We start from the raw sequence: 19,629 nt of genomic DNA, 5'->3' as shown, positions 1-19,629 counted from the left end.
CAGAGTAGAGAACCCATAAAGATACCTACACCTCTATGAACATTTGCTATACAACAGAGGTGACATCCCAGGTCAATGGCAAAAAAGATAGACTTTTCAATAAATAGTGCTGGCATAATTGAGCATCCATGGGGAGAAAATGGAATTAGAATCTCTCTTGGCAATATAGTACAGAGAAATTAATTCAGGTGGATTCAAAAACTATATATGAAGAATATGTATATATTCTATATTAGAAGATAATATAGAGGAATATCTTCATGACCTTGGGAGTAGAGAAGGATTTCTTAAACTGGGTAAAAAAACATTCACAGTAAGTGAAAGATTTGTAAATTTGAGTATGTTACAATTAAGAATGTCTGTCCAACCAAGGCACATTAAGAGAGTAAAGGGACAAGTCAGAGAGGGAAATGATACTAACGACAATACACAAAAGTGACAAAAGACTAGGATCCAGAACTTATAAAGAACTTCTGTGAATCAAAGTATAAAATAAAGAACAACACAGAAGATTTGAACAAATCTTTTATAAGAAAGGAAATCCAAATGGCCAATAAACCTATGAAAAGATGTTTAATCTCATCAGTAAAATGCAAATTAAATCACAATGAGATACTATTACACAGCCATCAAATCGCAAAAATAACACCTGACCAGCACCAAAGACCCTGACCAACAGATATTCTCTAGTGAGCATATAAATTGGCATACCATTCTGGAAAACAGTAGAATAGTATTAACTAGTAAAGTTGAGTTTGTGCATACTCCATGCCCAGCAATTGCATGCCCAGGGACATACGTAGAGAAAAATCTGCACGTACACAGAATGTTCTTAGCAGCATTGTCTGAAATAGTCCCCAACTAAAAGCAACCTAAATGTCCAGCAGCATAGAAGAAATAAATAAATTGAAGTGTATAGCAATGAAAATGGACCAATTACAGCTATAAGCATCAATAAGGATGTGTTTCCAAATGACACAGAGTGAAAGAAGCAAGTCATAAAGAAGACCTATGTTTTTACTCCATTATATAAAGTTCAAAACATGCAACAGTAAACAATATCATTTAGTGATGCCTAAACATGTGGTGAACTGTAAAGAAAAACAGTGAAATGATTACTTTAGGTGCCAAGATAATGGTTGTCTCTGGAGGGAAAGAAAGGGGCTGTGCTCAGGTGGAAGAAAATTCTGTAGTGTTCTGTTTCTTGACTTGGGGGTGGTCACCTGATGTTCATTTTATATTAATCGTTACACCGTATGTAAATATTTTATGAACATTTTTCTAGAACATTTTTCTATGTATGCTGTATCTCACGATTTTAAAACACATCCTGCACATCTAGATGCAGAGTCACTTTCAAAACAATCACAGATTTAGAGAGCAGGTGTACTTGATCATATAGGTTTTCCCAAGTTTCCTCCGTGAGGCAGGCCTCAGCGAGTCTCTTTTTACTCAATTTAATCCAATGGGGTTAAATCACTCAAGGGCAGTAAAGGATAAACGACTATCTCAACAAAATAGAGCAAGAATGGCGGGGAGCATTACAGAAACTGCCACTCAAGTTTCCCCCCAAGCTTCTCTTTCCAATTCTGGAAGAGGTCCTTCTGCGCTTCAGACATGAAGGCTTACTTTAGATCAGAGGCCCAGGATGCTCCAGAGATGATTCAGACCCCAGTCAGCAGTGATATCTCCTTTTACACTCCATGGCTTCTGCTTATATCCAAGAAAGCAGTGGAAGCCCAGGTATGCCACAGCAATTAAGAGCCTGCTCCCATCACCTCTGCCTGCTGCAGTGAGGGACAGGTCTCGCTTATGTGGCAGAGAAGCACGTCCACTGAGCCTCTTCCTGGTTCTTTGCTAAACCAGACCTGAGGCCGGGTGTGAGCTCCCAGGTCAGAATCCTAGGCAAAGCCGGATGAAGCAACTCTTGCCGTCAGAGGAACCGGCAACCTGGGAGCCTTTCATGTGCTTGGTAATTACTAAGAAATAAACAAAATTACAAGCAGAATGATAACTCATCAAATTTGATTTGGTCCCACAGGGCCTGCTTGAGATTCTAATGAATACATACGGTGAGGCCAGGGATGATTATGGGAGACTCAACTGCAGGGACGTGGGGAGGTTATTCTTTTTCTATTTATTTATTTCTTTCTTTATTTTGGCTGCACTGGGTCTTAGTTGCGGCACACGGGATCTTCGTTGCCGTGTGCAGGATCTTTAGTTGTGGCATGTGAGATCTTTAGTTGAAGCATGTGGGATCTTCAGTTGTGGCATGCAAACTCTTTAGTTGTGGCATGCATGCGGGATATTAGTTCCCGGACCAGGGATCGAACCTGGGCCCCCTGCATTGAGAGCGTGGAGTCTTACCCACTGGACCACCAGGGAAGTCCCGGGACGTTTTTATTTTTTTAATAATTTATTTATTAATTTATTTATTTTTGGCTGCGTTGGGTCTTTACTGCTGCGTGCAGGCTTTCTCTAGTTGCAGTGAGCGGGGGCTGCTCTTCGTTGCGGTGTGCGAGCTTCTCACTGCGGTGGCCTCTCTTGTTGAGGAGCATGGAGGCTTCAGTAGTTGTGGCACGTGGGCTCAGTAGTTGTGGCTTGTGGGCTCTAGAGTGCAGGCTCAGTAGCTGTGGCGCACGGGCTTAGTTGCTCCACGGCATGTGGGATCTTCCCGGACCAGGGCTCAAACCCGTGTCCCCAGCAATGACAGGCAGATTCTCAACCACTGCGCCACCAGGGAAGCCCCTGGGAGGTTTTTCTTAAAGTCCACCACCTCTCGACTTCTCTCTTTTGTTGAGAGTCCTCCTGTCTGTGGGGAAGAAAGGAGGCTGTTCCCTCAGACCACGAGAGGGATCGTGTGAGTGCAGAGAGCTGCATTTTGTTTCCTGTGGCTCTAACACTGCATCCTCCCACAGAGCTTTGAGTTGAAAACCCACAGCCACAGACACTGATTCGGTTAGAAACTCTGGTTACCCAGTTATCTCTCTGGTTATCTATACTCATGAGTGTCCAAATTTTAAACTAGCCACTTAATCCATTGCCCAGCTTGCAGAAAGCTTTGCGAAGGATGGCAAGGAGGGGAAGGAGAGGAATACGTGAGTGGCGAGCTGCTTGGCTACAGGAAGGAGAGTGAGGGGAGACAAAAGTTATTGAGATGGAGCAGGGAGGGCTGCTCAGAAAAGAACAGGATTCCTGAGCCTCGGCCTCAGCCAACTTCATCACCAGCCAAGAGGCATCCAGCCCCTAACCATCTCCATTACACGGCTTGTGAACTGCGGGGAGATGGCATTCGGCGCTTCCGGCAGAGCCCTGGACCAGTGGCTTTGCTGTATCAGGGGGCCAGCTTGCTGGAGATCCGCGTGTGCCCAGCAGATGTCATGCCGATCGAAGTACAGTGAGGCTGGAAAACAGGGCGGAGCTCCCACGACACCCACCTGGCAAAAGCTGACAACTTTAGTGGCTTCTGTGCTCTTTGGATTCTTTTGCTTTGCTTCCTTTCCTCCTTGGTGTGATGCTCCTTCGGCACATGCTTCCTTACAATACTTACTAAGACCTGACTAGGGCTGTCTTCTCTGTTCCACTGATTTTTTTCTTGTTTCCTCCTAATTACTGTAATGTTATAATATATATATATTTAGGACACCCATCCTGTCACTAATAATGCTATACAAATAAGAGCACAATGTATTTCATCCTTTTCTCCCTCTGTTTATTACATATGTAAAAAGCAAATTGTTTCATGTTCTGAGTAAGAGCTCTTTGGACTAAGATTGGATCTTATAATTCTGTTCCTCTTTATTGTTTAGTTTTTGAAAAAGCAAGAGGTCAGGAGATTAAAAGAGAATGCTTGTGAAATTGGAAAAAGCACAGTGAAGGCTGAAGGTGGGCTTTTTAAAAAATTGAAGAGAGGTGTAATAACCTCATGGAAATCAGATTTCTTAAAGGAAACCAAGCCTCAGAAGTCGAAAGCCGTGATTGTCAGTCTTCAATCTCTTGTCAGAAAGCTTTTGAAAGGAAGAATCTGTGTAGTGCAAATGAATTCACAATTCAATTCTATTTTCTTTTTTCCCTCCCATTTTCCACTCTCATTCTCCCCTTAGGCAACCATTCCCAGGTGTTTAATGTATATTCTTTATGTGTATTTTTGTAAAATATGTACTGATTTTCCATATGCATTTTTTAATTTTTATTTTATATTGGAGCATAGCTGATTAATAATGTTGTGTTAGTTTCAGGTGTACAGCAGAGTGATTCAGTTATACATACACATGTATCTATTTTTTTTCCGATTCTTTTCCCATTTAGGTTAACACAGAATATAAAGCAGTGTTCACTGTGCTATTCAGTAGGTCTTTGTTGGTTATCTATTTTAAATATAGCATTGTGGGGACTTCCCTGGTGGCTCAGAGGTGGAGAGTCCGCCTGCCGATACAGGGGACATGGGTTCGTGCCCCGGTCCGGGAAGATCCCACATGCCGTGGAGCAGCTGGGCCCGTGAACCATGGCCGCTGAGCCTGCACATCCGGAGCCTGTGCTCTGCAATGGGAGAAGCCACGACAGTGAGAGGCCCGCGTACCGCAAAAAATAAATAAATAAATAAATATAGCATTGTGTATATAGCAATCCCAAATCCCAATCTATCCCTCACCCTTCCCCACTGGTAACCATAAGTTCGTTCTCTAAGTCTGTGTGTCTGTTTCTGTTTTGTAAATAAGTTCATTCGTATCTTTTATTTTTAGATTCCACGTGCAAGTTTTATCATATGATATTTGTCTTTCTCTGCCTGACTTACTTCACTTAGCATGATAATCTCTAGGTCCATCCATGTAATGGATGCAAATGACATTATTTCATTCTTTTTAATGGCTGAGTAATATTCCGTTGTTTATATGTACCACATCTTCTTTATCCATTCATCTGTCGATGGACATTTAGGTTGCTTCCATGTCTTGGCTATTGTAAACAGTGCCATATGCATCTGTTTTTATTTACACCATTTCCACTATGCTTTGAAGGCCCATTCTCATTGCTATGTGCCCACGGGGTCCATTACTTCTGACCACTGCACTCTCCATGACTTGCATCCCCTTCGTTTATTATCCATTCCCCCAGTGATGGACACCCAAATTGCCCCTAACTCCCCAGCACAACATTCTGTAGATATCTATGTCTCCTCTATATAGACCCGTGTGAGCCTTTTCACAGGATATATCCCCAGGAGTAGAAATGCTGAGCCACAAGATATCCACATATTTAATTTTACTAAGAACCACCCGATTGCCCCCAGCAAGGCTCCACCAGTCTACCTCCCTACCAGCAGTGCATGGGAGTTCCTGGGTTACCATATGCACATGCACACCTTCAAGCCCTAGCACACTTCTTAGAATGATCTACTTTACCAATTTTGCCAGTCTCATGAGAACAAGTGAAGTGGTACATACACCTTTTTAAATTTTGCCTTTCTCTGGTGAGCTTGAGCACGTCTAAATAGTGAGTAAGCTAAGTGATATAACAAACCCCAAATCTCAGTGGCTTAACAAAACAAATGTTTATTTTTGGTTCACATCACGGTCCAGTGTAGTGGGGGTCAAGGGCAGAGTACTACTCCAGATGGTCAGGCTTCTACTGTGTAGCTCTGTCATTTCCTAGGGCCTCAGGGTCCTCCGCTGGATTCTCTGCATGCAGCCAGCAGGGGAGGGAAGAGAGAGCCCTCAGAGAATGGCACAGGAGGTTTGTAGTACCACGCACAGATGCAGTCACATTCCTTGGGCCAGAGAAAATCCTGGTGCCCCTGTGCGCCAGAGAAAAGAGGATATGGAAATTGGTGAAGAATTAGACAATCTCTGCCCCAAGATGTTTGTGACTTTTGGGGTTTCCCTTTCTATAAATTTCCTCATCATATCCTTGTTCCTTTTTTTTTTTTTTTCAGACTTCCTCCTGTCATTGTTATTCATTTGTGTATTCATTGTGTATTCTAGAAGGTATCAATTCCCTGTCAGGACTTTTTTTAATATTTATTTATTTTCTTTCTTTCTTTCCTTTTTTTTTTTTTTTTTGGCTGCATTGGGTCTTCGTTGCTGTGTGCTGGCTTTCTCTAGTTGCGGCGAGCGGGGGCTATTCTTCATTGCAGTGCTCGGGCTTCTCACTGCAGTGGCTTCTCTTGTTGCGGAGCATGGGCTCTAGGTGCGCGGGTTTCAGTAGTTGTGGCTCACAGGCTCAGTAGTTGTGGCTCACAGGCTTAGTTGCTCTGTGACATGTGGGATATTCCCGGACCAGGGCTCAAACCCATGTCTCCCGGATTGGCAGGTGGATTCTTAACCACTGTGCCACCAGGGAAGCCCCCCCATTGGTTTTCTCATTGCCAATAATCCTACCAATCTGTCTGCATGATCACTTTGGCTATGGGGTCTTTTACCAATCAGGAATCTAATTTTTATGTGACCTAGTCAATCAATTTTTAGTCTTACGGTTTTTATTTTTGAGATTGTGTTGGTTGTTTGTTTACAGTCTCAACCTCTGGATTCCTCTTGAAAGCACCCTGTCACTACTTCCTTTGTCAGTCTCCCCATCAGTCCCCAATTTGCAAGGAGGTCACTTGTTAAGGACAGGGTTGTGGAGGGTCCCCAGAGGGAAAGGCTCACCCAGAGGCTAATTACCCAGCCTCCAAGTCTCTCTTGCAGCATCCATTTTCCCTTAATCCTGTAGGCTCTGGCCTAGAAAAACTCAGTTCTCCAAAGCTCCTACGCAAATGTACAGAACTGCTCAGGAAACCGTTTCAACTGGCAGGAGAGGTGGGCAAGAGCCAGATCACAGAGCCTGAGCCTGATGAGATGGTTGCAGCATTAAAGGGTATTAGGTTGGAACTCTCTCAGACACATTAGTGTCTTTGAACCTCTCTCCCATGTTGTTTCTTCAATCTCTTGCTTACACTTTTCCCTTGCCTGAAAAGCCCTCTCTACCTTTGCTTGGTTAAACCCTCTTATCCTTAAGCCTTAACCTGGGCATTACTTCCAGGAAGCCTTCTCTGACCTCACTCCACCCCACGCACACATCTAGGTGAATGCACTTCTGAGACTTGCACAACTCTCACTGAACTTACCACACTACATTGCAATGGCCATTTGCCTACCTGATCGTGAACTTTTGGGAAGAATCTGAATCCAATTCCCCTTTGTACTCCTAGCACTAGCTCGGGACCTTAACGCATGCCTAACAGCTGTTGGATGGATCTGATGGGCTTACTGTGCCCTGTCCACGGTACTTGGCCTTCCTGCCCCAGCTTCATGGGCTTTGGTGAGGTTTTCACTACAGCAGAGAGGCCCCAGAAGGATGCCCTTCCAGAGGTCAGCTGGGGTGTCTCTCCCTTGGTCTGCGTGTCCAGGCTGCTTATGGGCCAGTCTCTAGCCGGGCCCTGGAGAGGGCAGATCTGAGTTAGCTCTCCTGGGCCTTAACCTCTATTGTGGATGGGGCAGGGCCTGTGCAAATTATATGTGCTTAAGTGAAGGTCAGTGAAGATTAGGACTCTCTGTCCTGGCAGTGGCCGTCCTCTTCCTGATTCCCGCATTCAGAGGTCAGGTTGGACGGGAGAGCAGGTCTCAGACAATGAGCGGTCCGTGGACGAGCAAGATGGAGGGAAGAGGGAATTCCCTGGTGGTCCAGTGGTTAGGACTCCGCACTTTCACTGCCGAGGGCGTGGGTTTGATCCTTGGTCGGGGAACTAAGATCCCAGAAGCCATGCAGCGTGGTCAAAAATAAAGATTAAAAAAGAAAAAAAATTGAGGGAAGAGAGTCCTCCCGCCCCATTGGCACTGCAGCCTGCCAAGCTCAAGGCTCGGCTGCCCCCTTGTGTCCACAGAGTGAAGGACAAGGGAAACTTAATCCTAAACTGGGCTAGGACTGGTCCCCTGGGAGCCACCCAGCTGTCTTGCCTCCTTCTCCCCAAGGGCACCCACACACGGGGACTCACATTCAGCAGGGCCACCTGCGCTGTCCCCCAGCAGTGCACTGCCCACCCCACTCACTGCTGGTTTTTGCCCTGGAGGTCTGAGGGCCTGGGATCTTCCTCTGGAAGGGAAGGCCTTGAACATTTTAAAGGGGGCTTTTGGGGATTTCCCTGGTGGGCCAGGGGTTTAGAATCCACCTTCCAATGCAGGGGACGCGGGTTCGATCCCTGGACGGGGAAATAAGATCCCACATGACATGGGGCAACTAAGCCTGTGCAGCGCAACTACCAAGCCCAGATGCTCTGTAACCCGCACACCACAACTAGAAAGGAGCTTCCACCGCAATAAGCCCACGCACTGCAACGAAGAGTAGCCCCCGCTCGCCGCAACTAGAGAAAGCCCGCATACAGCAACGAGGTCCCAACGCAGCCAAAAATAAATAAATTAAATAAATAAATATTTTTTAAAAAGAAATGGAAAATTTTATTTGAGCCAAATTTGAGGATTATAACCCGGGAAGAGCATCTCAGAAAGCTCTGAGAACTGTTCGGGCCGCTAGAACTCAAGGCACAGTTATATAAGTTTTTGAGACAGAGGGCTGTCCAACAAGTGAAGTATTATTGAGTTTACATAATCCAGATCTAAGGGTCATAATGGTAGGTCATGTGATCCCTTACGAGATCAAGAAGGAATGTTATCATTGGAGTTGTCTTGTTGGTGCTGGGAGAATGTTGCTCTTTATGGCTGAGCAGCTATTCCTGCTGATGCGGGAGGGTTGGTCGATGGGTAATGAAGATACACAATGCACAGTGGGGGGAGAGGGGAGGCCAAAGTGCAGAGGAGAATTTTTTGCATTTAAACTTTTCTTGTCTTGCCATAAAATATGAACTTTATTTCACAATCATAAACATCATTTCATGATGTTTAGAAACTGTCTGAAAATGTGCCAAAGATCTCCTATAGGTCTTCAATCCCTGGAAATTAAACAAAGACTGTCCTACAACATCCTTTGTAATGGCATCCCTCTACTTGATACCAATGACACAGAAATCGATGTCCTTAAATGACACAGAAATCGATGTCCTTAAATGTAGTGAATCACTGCCTTGGGCAATACTCTGCAAGGAACAGATTGTACAAAGTTTTATATCTATACAATGAAATTAGCAGGGGCGCAACAAATTGCTTTAAATTTTATGGGTAGTGGGAATTCCCTGGTGGTCCAGCGGTTAGGACTCTGTGCTTCCACTGCAGGGGGCACGGGTTCGATCCTTGGTCGGGGGAGCTAAGATCCCGCATAACACGCGGCCAAAAAATTTAAAAATTATGGGTAGTATGGAAACATAGATTAATTTTTAAATTGTCTCCTGACTCAAAAGCCATTTTTTAGAAATCTACCTAGTAATATTAAAGCATCTGTATGTGGGGGAATAGAGTGGAGAATAATTCCTTGAAACATGTTTGTACTAGGGAAAAGAAAATAAAACCGGGCTTCCCTGGTGGCGCAGTGGTTGAGAATCTGCCTGCCAATGCAGGAGACACGGGTTTGAGCCCTGGTCTGGGAAGATTCCACATGCTGTGGCCTGTGAGCCACAACTAGGCCCATGAGCCACAACTACTGAGCCTGTGCATCTGGAGCCTGTGCTCCGCAACAAGAGAAGCTGCGACAGTGAAAGGCCCGCGCACTGCGATGAGGAGTGGCCTTGGCTCGCCACAACTAGAGAGAGCCCTTGCACAGAAACGAAGACCCAACACAGCCAAAATAAATAAATAAATTTAAAAATAAAGACCTTTAAAAAATAAATAAAATAAAATAAAATAAAACCAACTGAATGCCTAAAACACTAAATAAAGATGTTTGATTTATCTTTTAATACATAAATAAAGGGGGCTTCCCTGTGAGAGGGCTGCGGACAAGACACCCAGCAGGCATCCTAGCAGTTTCTGTCTGCCTGTTGGTTTTGCTTCCAGAGGCCTTCTCCGCACTAGTTTTGGGGAGCTCTGTCATAAAGAAGGGGGGCTGCTGGGCTTGGCACCCTTCCCCCAGGAGCTCCTGCTCTCACACCATTGGCTATGCGGGGCCCCAGTTAGGTCTGCTCATCCCAGGCATCTCCTCCCACCCCCTCTGCCTATTACTCTCCACAGCATCGCCCTGGTTGTTTCCTTCTTGGGGCTTCTCACACTCTTGTTTTGGTCTCCTTTATTATTGCCTGCCTTCCCTGCCCCTCCCAAGTAGAATGAGGGTAGGGCCTTGTTGGACTCATTCACTGAATCCCCAGAATACAGAACAGGCCCCGCAGGGAGCAGCCACTTGGCACGTGTTTCCCGACCAAAGTTCCCCACACGTGCCCGGTGTCCACCCACGGCTCCCATCTGGGCCAAGCTGCTTCCTCCTCCTGAGATGCCGTCATCACCCCATCCCACCGCCACCTCACTGTCTGCCTGGCAACCTGGTATTTACAGTTAGTTCAAGGCTCACTTTAAACATTACCTCTTTGTGATGCCTCCCTGACCTCTCCCAAATTAGGCGCTTCCTTCTGTGTTCCCTCACTTCCTATAACGGCTGTCATAACTGTCTGTGAGCCCGGCAAGGGCAAGAATTGTATCATATTTGTTCTTGCGTTCTCAGTGCCTGGTAGATGCTAAATAAATATTTATTGATGAACTCTGATGACCACTGGAGAGGCTCACGGAGCCCAATGCCCCAAACTGTCCTCCTGCCCTCGCCTCCCTCTGCTCTCGCATAAGAAGCCCACACTCTAGGCAACGGAAACATCACATCATTCACTCAGCATCTTCCCAAGGCCATGGTTTGTAACAGTATTGTTTCCTCCAGGGGGAATGCTTTTCCAACCTTCATCCTCCTTTAAAACGCATCTTGGCTGCCACTTCCTCCATGAAACCTTCCTCAGTTCCCAAGCAGGAACTAATCCCTCCCTCTTCTGTGCTTCCCATCATCGTCCCTCTCCCGAGCTAATTCTGCCTCACTGTAGAACTTAACAGAAGTGTACTGCCCGTTATCTCAGCAAATTGTAAACCTTCTCCGGTCACCAGCCACGGCTCACACACATTGGCATCTCTCATCTCCCATGAAGGTAAACACTCAAATGCCCGCTCACAGGCAGCCCATAAAGCATACACTTGAATGTCATGTCAAGAAGCCAATAGCTCCCAACGTGAAAACTCATGTAACTAACACTAGGACCCCAGAAGAAACTTCCCCAGGTGCACGTCCACACTTCCTGCAGGAAGGCAGAGACTGGGCACCTCAATCCCACCAAGAGCTCCCGCCCTGGGCACCCTCCATATATGCCCTCCCACCCTGCCTTATGCTTTCCCAGCCCAGCCCAGCTTTCTGGCTGCACATGCCAGTGTATACTTGGAGCTCTCTTGGGAATGGAGTGTTAGCACTCAGCCTCAGGTTCCATCTACTGCAAGCAAGTCCTGGTAGCTAATCTTGATCTGACCTCAGCCTTTAGGAGGCAGCCTCACCTATAAGTCATGTGGTGGCACCAGGGATAGAACTGACCCATCTCTACTACCATCCTCAGCATAAACACACACACACACACACATACCCACACACGTGTGCACATGCCCACATACACACACAAGAATGTACCCAGATGCACACACGGTGTAGAATGTGATCAAGGGCTTAGATGTTGCAACCATGTTTAGTGCGAAGACCAACCCTGGGCAAAGGTTCTGACACTCCTCACAGGGTCCAGCTTGACGCAGACACTCAACAAATATTTGTTGAATGACTAAATTCCTTGCGTGCCCACCTCCAATGCCACCCACGGTCACTGATTTGACACTCCTCTGCCCCCTTGAAGCGCTGGCCTGTTCTACCATGCCAGGAGCCTGGGGTATCAGCAGTGCCCTAGAGGGATAGGGCCGCAATCTTGGTACCCAAATGTCTTCAGTTTTTCTTGAAGTTCACCAAACACAGTATGTTATCTCCCCTCTGGGTCTCAGTACCTGTACTAGAAGTTCCTGTCCTTCACCCCCGATTCCTTCACCTGGCTTACTCTTGGTCACCCTTTAGATCTCACTGATTTCTTTGCTACTTCTTAAAAAAAAGTCTTTTCCAAGTGTCCCATCCCTGCCCCAAACTGGGTTAGGAGGGTTTCACTGGAAAAAGAAGGAAAACAACTTCTCTTGCTCTTTTTAGAGCTGCTTATGATATATGCATCTGTAAGGTCAGCTAAACTTAAAAAGCACATGAAGTTGCTCACGTGGTTATGTACCAAGTGCATTCATGTTATATCTTTGGGGTGTCACAATAACCCTGGGGAAGGGTGTGATGATTTCCATTTCCATTTCCATTCCAGTTTTCCAGGAAAACTGAGGCTCTGAGATACCAGGTGCCCACCTAAAGTCACAGGAGCAAGTAAGCCAGAGAGCCAAGTGTCAAAATCCATGCGTGTGCTTTCCATTTCATGGGGGTGGGGCTGCAGTATTAGCAGGGATGAGGATGCAGGTGGGGACTGAGCGCAGAAGTTGTGTAGTCTGAATTGCCTAAAATAGGGGAGCGGGAAGGGATTCTTCCCCTTCATTCCACGCAACCCTGAAGAGCCCTCAGCACGAAGGAGGCGCAGCTTTATTTCTCTGGTCCAATTCTTTTTCCCAGCCCTGGGCCATTAGTGAAGCATATTATAAGCCTCTCTGTTTGAGATAAGCATCCCTATTTACCTGGCAATCATTTGCTGGTAAGGGTTCTAAGGAAAGCTGACTAAATGGAGAGGAATGCGAATGAGGTCGCAGAGCGATGGCTGGAGCCCTGCCCTGCTTGCTGCCCTTTCCTCCAAGTCGCTGCCTCGGTCCCTTCTCCGGGCCACCAGGAAGAAGAACCTTGTGTCGTCGGAGCAGTCATCCAAGCAGGTCTCAGTGGCCTGCGGAAACTCCTCCAGCTTCTCAATGATGAAGCCGGTCTCCTGCAGGGCTTCCCGTAGGAATTTCTCGTCCAGGGGCAGGAGAACCTCTTGACCCCCACCATGAAGAAGCTGGCCTCAAAGTCCCCGCTCAGCATCAGATGGCTCCTGGGCCGGGGCAGGGTCCTGAGGTGACGCAGGGTGTGCGTCCAGGCAGGCCTGCAGGGTGGGGCAGGCAGCCTTGAGGCACAGGGAGGAAATGAGGCAGTCGGCCAGGGGCAGGACCGCAGGTTCCAAGGGCTGTTGTTTCAGGATGTCACACTTGAGTACCTGGCGGATGGCTCTCCTTAAGCACTCCTCCTTCTCGGCCCCCTGTCTCTGGAGTGGAGGGAAAGGGAAAGAGGGGCCAGCTGGGTCATGCTTATCGCGTAAACCGCGCACATCACTCCCAGCCATTCTCTGCTTGGCGCACAGGCTCCCAGAACAGCAGGTCGCCGGTTTTACAGATGAAGAAACTGAGTCCCAGAGAGAGACCTGGTCCTGAACCAGCTGTGGACAAAGTCAAGCCCAGGACCTGCCGACCCTGCGGTCAGCGCTCTGTCTACCTGCAGGCCCTCTGTCGGCAATGCACCCCTGACAGGTAGCCCATTCTCTTTCTACTAGTCTGTGTTTAACGCGACCCAGACAAGTGCCTCCAGAAACAGAAAGTCGGCCTGGAATCAGCTGAGCAAAACTACTAAGTGAGCTTGGGGCGTTTTGCTGGGGCCCCCAGTCTCTCCATTACCTTTCCCTCCCTTTGTCCCCTGGCCACGCCACTCAACCTCCTCATCACCTCATACATTTCCTATACCTGTTCTCAGGATGCGGGCTGCATTCGTATTATTGTATGAATAAGGACTAGTACTTAAAGGCTTACTCTTTCCAGCTCTGTATTTTTTAAAAAGTCATAGTCTTAACATATACACACTACTATATATAAAATAGGTAAACAACAAGGACCTACTTATAGCACAGGGAACTATACTCAATATCTTGTAATAACCTGTAATGGAAAAGATCTGAAAAAGAATATATATATATATATATGTGTGTGTGTATGTATATGTATAACTGAATCACTTTGCTCTACACTTGAAACTAACACAACATTGTAAATTAACTATACCTCAATTTTAAAAAATAATAATAATAAAAAGCTATAGTCTTAAGCAAAAGGAATAAGAATCTAATGTACAACCTCAACTATCTTACCTAACTAGGGAGGGTGATATTTGGAGAGTGGAAGGGCTATGGTGGACCTTCCTGATGCCCTGAAATTCAATATAAATACACAAGGTAAGTAAATTCTGTTCCACTTGCAGTGCAAGATTGTCTTAATTCTAACCCCTATCTCCTGAGATCCACGAAAAGATTCCACAAGTTTAGAGCCCCCGGAGCTTGTAACTGAAACAACAGGGGCACCAGCCAATCAGAATGGAGGCAGCCCAGTGGGTTCTCCATTTGCTTGGGCTCAGACCTTGGCATTCCATGTGGACCTTGGTGATGTTTCTTCCACACCAAGTTTGTCTCTAGCCAGCTCTTTCTGTTCCCTCTTTTGGTCCTTTTTTTTTTTTTTTTTTGCGGTACGCAGGCCTCTCACTGTTGTGGCCTCTCCCGTTGCAGAGCACAGGCTCCAGACGCTCAGGCTCAGCGGCCATGGCTCACGGGTCCAGCCACTCCGCGGCATGTGGGATCTTCCCGGACCGGGGCACGAACCCGTGTCCTCTGCATCGGCAGGCTGACTCTCAACCACTGCGCCACCAGGGAAGTCCCCTCTTTTGGTCTTTATAGGATTCATATCTCACTCCTCCTCCTTTCTTCTTGGGACCCCACTGACTTCCTTCCTTCTTTGTCTCCATCTGCCTTGTCATTTCTACATGAGCCCCATGGAAAATTCTTGATTCGGGAGCTAAGTGAAGCTCCTGGTATCATGGAGACTCAAAAACAAACAATAACCCCCTTACCTGTTCCCCTCAAGCTCACGCACATATTTCACCACCGAGACCAGTCAAATGCCCCTGGCGTCTTCTTTAGCCACTTCTCCAGCTGTTGGCAGTTCTGTCTGGGTAACTGATGGCAATGATCTCTTTGAAAGACTCACAGGCAGAGAGGAGCTGGTAGATGGTGGGCCCAGAGCTGAGATCAACCAGGAGTTTTCCTTCCAGCCCACCTGTTTTAGAACAAGAATGTTCTGAATCATCAGTACCAAGGCAGGGCTCTGAGGTCCACATTTCCCAAAAGGCTCCACTTTCCTTGTCCCATTGGGAGAGGCTGCCGGGAGTCAACCATCTGGGAATGTAAACTCCAGGACTGGGAACTTTGCCTGCACTGACTGCCCCAGCTCACTCAGCATGGAGAGTCTTGGTAGGGTTAGTGTTAGAAGCAGGGGTAACATTCCAAAGATCAATCAGCAAACATTTATTAAGTACCAACTCTATTCCAGAAACTCGCTTGGCGGTATGGGGACGAAAAGGAGAATTCAGGGCCTGCTTACAGAGCCCTTGGTCTCCCCTTCCTGTCTTGCTTCCCTTCAGCCGCGAGAGATTGTGTTGACACAAAATATCAGTAGCATTTGGACCCTGACAAGGGGCTTCCAGGATAAACAACAAGGCTGAGAGGAGAGAAAATGAGCTGGACCCAGGGGTCCTGGCCGACTGCTACCCTTAGCCTGCTCACTTGCTCCTGGGTTCTGCTGCTACGTTTTGTTCGTCTGTTTGTTGTTGTATTCGTAGGGTACAGTAGCAAATAAATTGAAGCAGGCATCAAAGGCTTAAGAAAATTTGATGGCAGAAAATTTTAATTGGGAAAATTCTGGCTATCAGGTTATGTTTTATTCTCATGTGAATGATGAAAAGATACCCATTATTTGATTTTAGTGGTCCAGCTGGCCTAGCACCTGTTTTCATGGGCTACCATGGTAAGCAGGCAGAAGAGTGGTGATGCTGAATTTGGAGCAAGGCTGTCTACACTTTCTGATGCCCTTGTAGTTTCTTTAGCCAGTGATAGGGAGAAGACAGGCCCACTCAGGATCACCAGAGACCACAGCTCTTAGACTTTATGGGAGGAGGAAATCTGACCCCACCAACTTTGAGGGCATCCCACCATGCACCATACATACCAGGTGTATCTAAAGTCTTCCCGTAGGGGAGTTCCACACACTCTGAAGGTCCCAAGTTGCTGCCCATGCTCTGGCCACCCCTCCCCAGACCCACCCTAAGCCTGCCCTACGATTGAAGAAGACCAGCATCTGATTTAAAATTTGCATGGCCACCCCTCCTCCCACACTCCCCCATCTCTCCCCTCAGAGGTGAAGGAGACCTGCACCTGGTTTAAAAGTGATATTGTAGTGCTTTAGCAGGAAATGGAGGACTTCATCACCCAGGGGATCCTGGTTCATCTTGAAGTAGTCCAGGTAGGACGTGGGTTCAAAATTCTCCTGATAGACATCAGGCTCCTTGGATTCCTGAAGAGCCATGGAGAGCAGTAAGCTTTGTCCAGGAAGGAGCAGCAGGAAATCTGATTCCCTGGGCCCTTCTTTTTTTTGTTTCTTTCCATAAATTTATTTATTTATTTATTTATTTATTTATTTATGGCTGCATTTGGTCTTTGTTGCTGCGTGCGGGCTTTCTCTAGTTGCAGCGAGCAGGGGCTGCTTTTCGTTGCAGTGCGCGGGCTTCTCATTGCGGTGGCTTCTCTTGTTGCGGAGCACAGGCTCTAGGCACGCGGGCTTTAGTAGTTGTGGCATGTGGGCTCAGTAGTTGTGGCTCGTGGGCTCTAGAGCGCAGGCTCAGTAGTTGTGGCGCACGGGCTTAGTTGCTCCACGGCATGTGGGATCTTCCTGGACCAGGGCTCGAACCCGTGTCCCCTGCATTGGCAGGAGGATTCTTATCCACTGTGCCACCAGGGAAGTCCCCTTGGGCCCTTCTTGATGGGGCTCAGGCTTCGTCCTTCCCCATCCCCCCAGAACACACACTGGGATGAAGACCAAAACAGCCAACGAAGGTCTTTTCCTGAACCTGCCTCCCTTTGACCACTCACCTCTGTCACACTCACCTCTCCAATTCCCTACCCCAGCCCCCAGGCTTTTCAGTGGCTTTGACTTGTACGAAGGGTTTCTAGTCTCTTTTGCTCCATTTACTGCATCCTCTTCTACAGTGATTTTTCAAACCATTTAAAAAGCATGCCTAATTTTTAAACTAAATCGCCAGTGAAGCCCCAGTATAGATGAGTGATAGTAGGATAGAGATGCCTTAGTTGGCTTTTAATTTTTAGCATTTTCTGAACTACACCCCCCCAACGCAACACCCTGGTTTCTGTCCTAGACAACTGAACGAATGTTGATAATATTTAGTAAAACAGGGAAGAGAAGAAGAAGAATGGGTTTTAGCTGAGGAGTGAGGAGCGTGAGAAGATGTGAGGAGATGGGTTTCATTTGGAGCAAGCTCAACTTGAAACAGAAAAATCTAATATAACCTGGATAGAAGTCTGGAACTCATAGAGAGATCTCAGCTGGAGCTACAGATGTTGTGGGATGAGTGTGCAAAACTGTTCTATGACTGAACTGAATTTCCTCTTCAAGTCCCATGGAAATGGGTGGTAGACATTATACCTCAATCACGTAGAGCCTTCCTTCACCAGGGGTGGGGGTGGGGAACTTACTTGGTGCCAAGCACAGGGCCTGGCACTTACTTTTTGTCCATGCTCCTGGCACCCACTGAGATTACGCTGCATAATCTGGTCTCAGATCACTGATTAACAAAGGTTGCAACATCCCCTTTTTTCAACCTCCGTGCCTGTATCTCTCTCTCTGCCCCATTTCCATTCCCCACTCAGGAGCAAGGGAAATCACTCCCCTGCTCCTCGGGATGCTCTGGGCTGTGAAACCATCACATCTCTCCTTCTCCTGCACCATGTTGAGAATAGGGACAAGTCTCAACACTTTCTAGCCCGTACTCACGGAATGGGCACAGTTTCCCATGTTCACGGTTTCCTAAATAAATAAGGACAGAGGAGAAATAAAAATATAATTAATAATACAAATTTGGTTTTTTTTAATATGTTGAACTCTGTAATCTGAAAACAGAAGGTAAATCTTTGTTTTTAAGTTTTCCATGGGATATTCAAAAATTGACTATATATAAAACCACAGAGAAATTTCCCCAAAGTAGAAATAATATAAAATAATATACTCTGTTCAAAATGCCATAAAATAGATACTAATTACAAAACCAGAAAACAAGAGACTTTACCATACAGAAAACTTTTAAATTTTCTGATAAACACTTTTGGATTAATGAGAAAACCCAAACAAAAATTTTAAACTCTGTAGAAAAAAAGAAAAAAAAAACTATATAGAAAGGAATTCTGCAGATAAGAATCTATAAGACACAGATAAAGCAGGGGAAGCTTCATGATCTTAAATATTTATATTGATAGATAGAACACATAATGAATTAAGCATTTAAACTAAGGAATTAAGAAAGAATCAATATGGGGCTTCCCTGGTGGCACAGTGGTTAAGAATCCGCCTGCCAATGCAGGGAACACGGGTTCAAGCCCTGGTCCGGGAAGATCCCACATGCCGTGGAGCAACTAAGCCCGTGCACCACAACTACTGAGTCTGCGCTCTAGAGCCCACCAGCCACAACTACTGAAGCCTGCGCGCGCCTAGAGCCCGTGCTCCGCAACAAGAGAAGCCAGTGCAATGAGAAGCCCGCACGTTGCAACAAAGACCCAACACAGTCAAAAGTAAATAAATAAAAATAAAATAAATTAATTTTAAAAAAGAATCAATACATTTAAAGAGAGCAAAAGGATGAAACTGATAAAAATAAAAGCTAACATTAATAAATGAATGAAGTGATAAGTACAGAAGCCAGATTGAGCTCAGTGAAAGGGAGATGAAGAAATGCAGAAAGGATTTAAACAACACTTCCAAAGCTTGGCTGTGAAAGGGAAGAAAGACGGTGGGCAGCAGCTAAAAGCGGATGAGCCTTAGATAGAAATAGAAATGCTAAATATTTTGACAGTAGAGGAAAGGCAAGGATGGATGCCAATACAAGTCAGACTGATAGGAATGAGCAAGAAACTAAGAGTTCACGGCTGGAAATTGTATTTTTTCTGAAAATAACAAGTGTAGAGGTACAGATATTTGAAATTTGAGGTGAGAAACAACAGCAAATGGAGGGCAAAGACTAGAGACATACAGAATTATCAGGTATTTTCAAAGGCCTGGATAACTGGATAGGAGTTCATTCTTCCCAGAAGGTGGTTTTCTCCAGAGTGCTTAAAAGTCTGGGTGCAGGAAAAGTGAAGATAGTGGGTTGATTTAATGTTGGAGTTTTCCTAAGCAGGTGGAACAGAAGGCTAAATGGTAAAAGTTAGAAGAAACAGCCTTATATTCATTTATTGAAAATGCATTCATTGAACACCTATTATGTCAGATAATAGGTTAATGTTTAAGAGCATAGACTGTGCAGCTAAACTGTCTAGATTCAAAATCTAGCTCCACCATTTATAAGATATATCCTTGGACAAGTTATTTAATCTTTTTTTTCTTTTTTGCCTCTGTTTTTTTAATCTGGAACTCATGAAGACAGTAACTTACCTCATGGAGTTGTTGAGAAGATTAAATGAGTTGATTCGAAGAACTTAGAACAGAAATTTCACTTCTGGGGACTTCCCTGGCAGTGCAGTGGATAAAACTCCATGCTGCCAATGCAGGGGGGCCCAGGTTCGATCCCTGGTTAGGGAACTAGATCCCACAT

The 19,629-nt window shown here is 46.0% G+C and overlaps 1 long non-coding RNA gene across 1 annotated transcript; it reads right to left on the bottom strand.

The window, feature by feature from the left end:
* Positions 1-5,528: 5,528 nt before the first annotated feature.
* On the bottom strand, positions 5,529-15,965 carry LOC132526318 (uncharacterized). The gene is made up of 2 exons (XR_009542523.1): positions 14,827-15,965; positions 5,529-5,794 (listed from the first exon to the last, which is right to left on the bottom strand). It is a non-coding gene; the product is annotated as an uncharacterized LOC132526318 (long non-coding RNA).
* Between the last annotated feature and the right edge of the window lie 3,664 nt (positions 15,966-19,629).

This window comes from Lagenorhynchus albirostris, chromosome 9, assembly GCF_949774975.1.
Source record: "Lagenorhynchus albirostris chromosome 9, mLagAlb1.1, whole genome shotgun sequence".
NCBI lineage: Eukaryota > Metazoa > Chordata > Mammalia > Artiodactyla > Delphinidae > Lagenorhynchus > Lagenorhynchus albirostris.
Note: the sequence above shows the minus strand (reverse complement) of the source record. Positions and strands in the feature narration are given on the sequence as shown.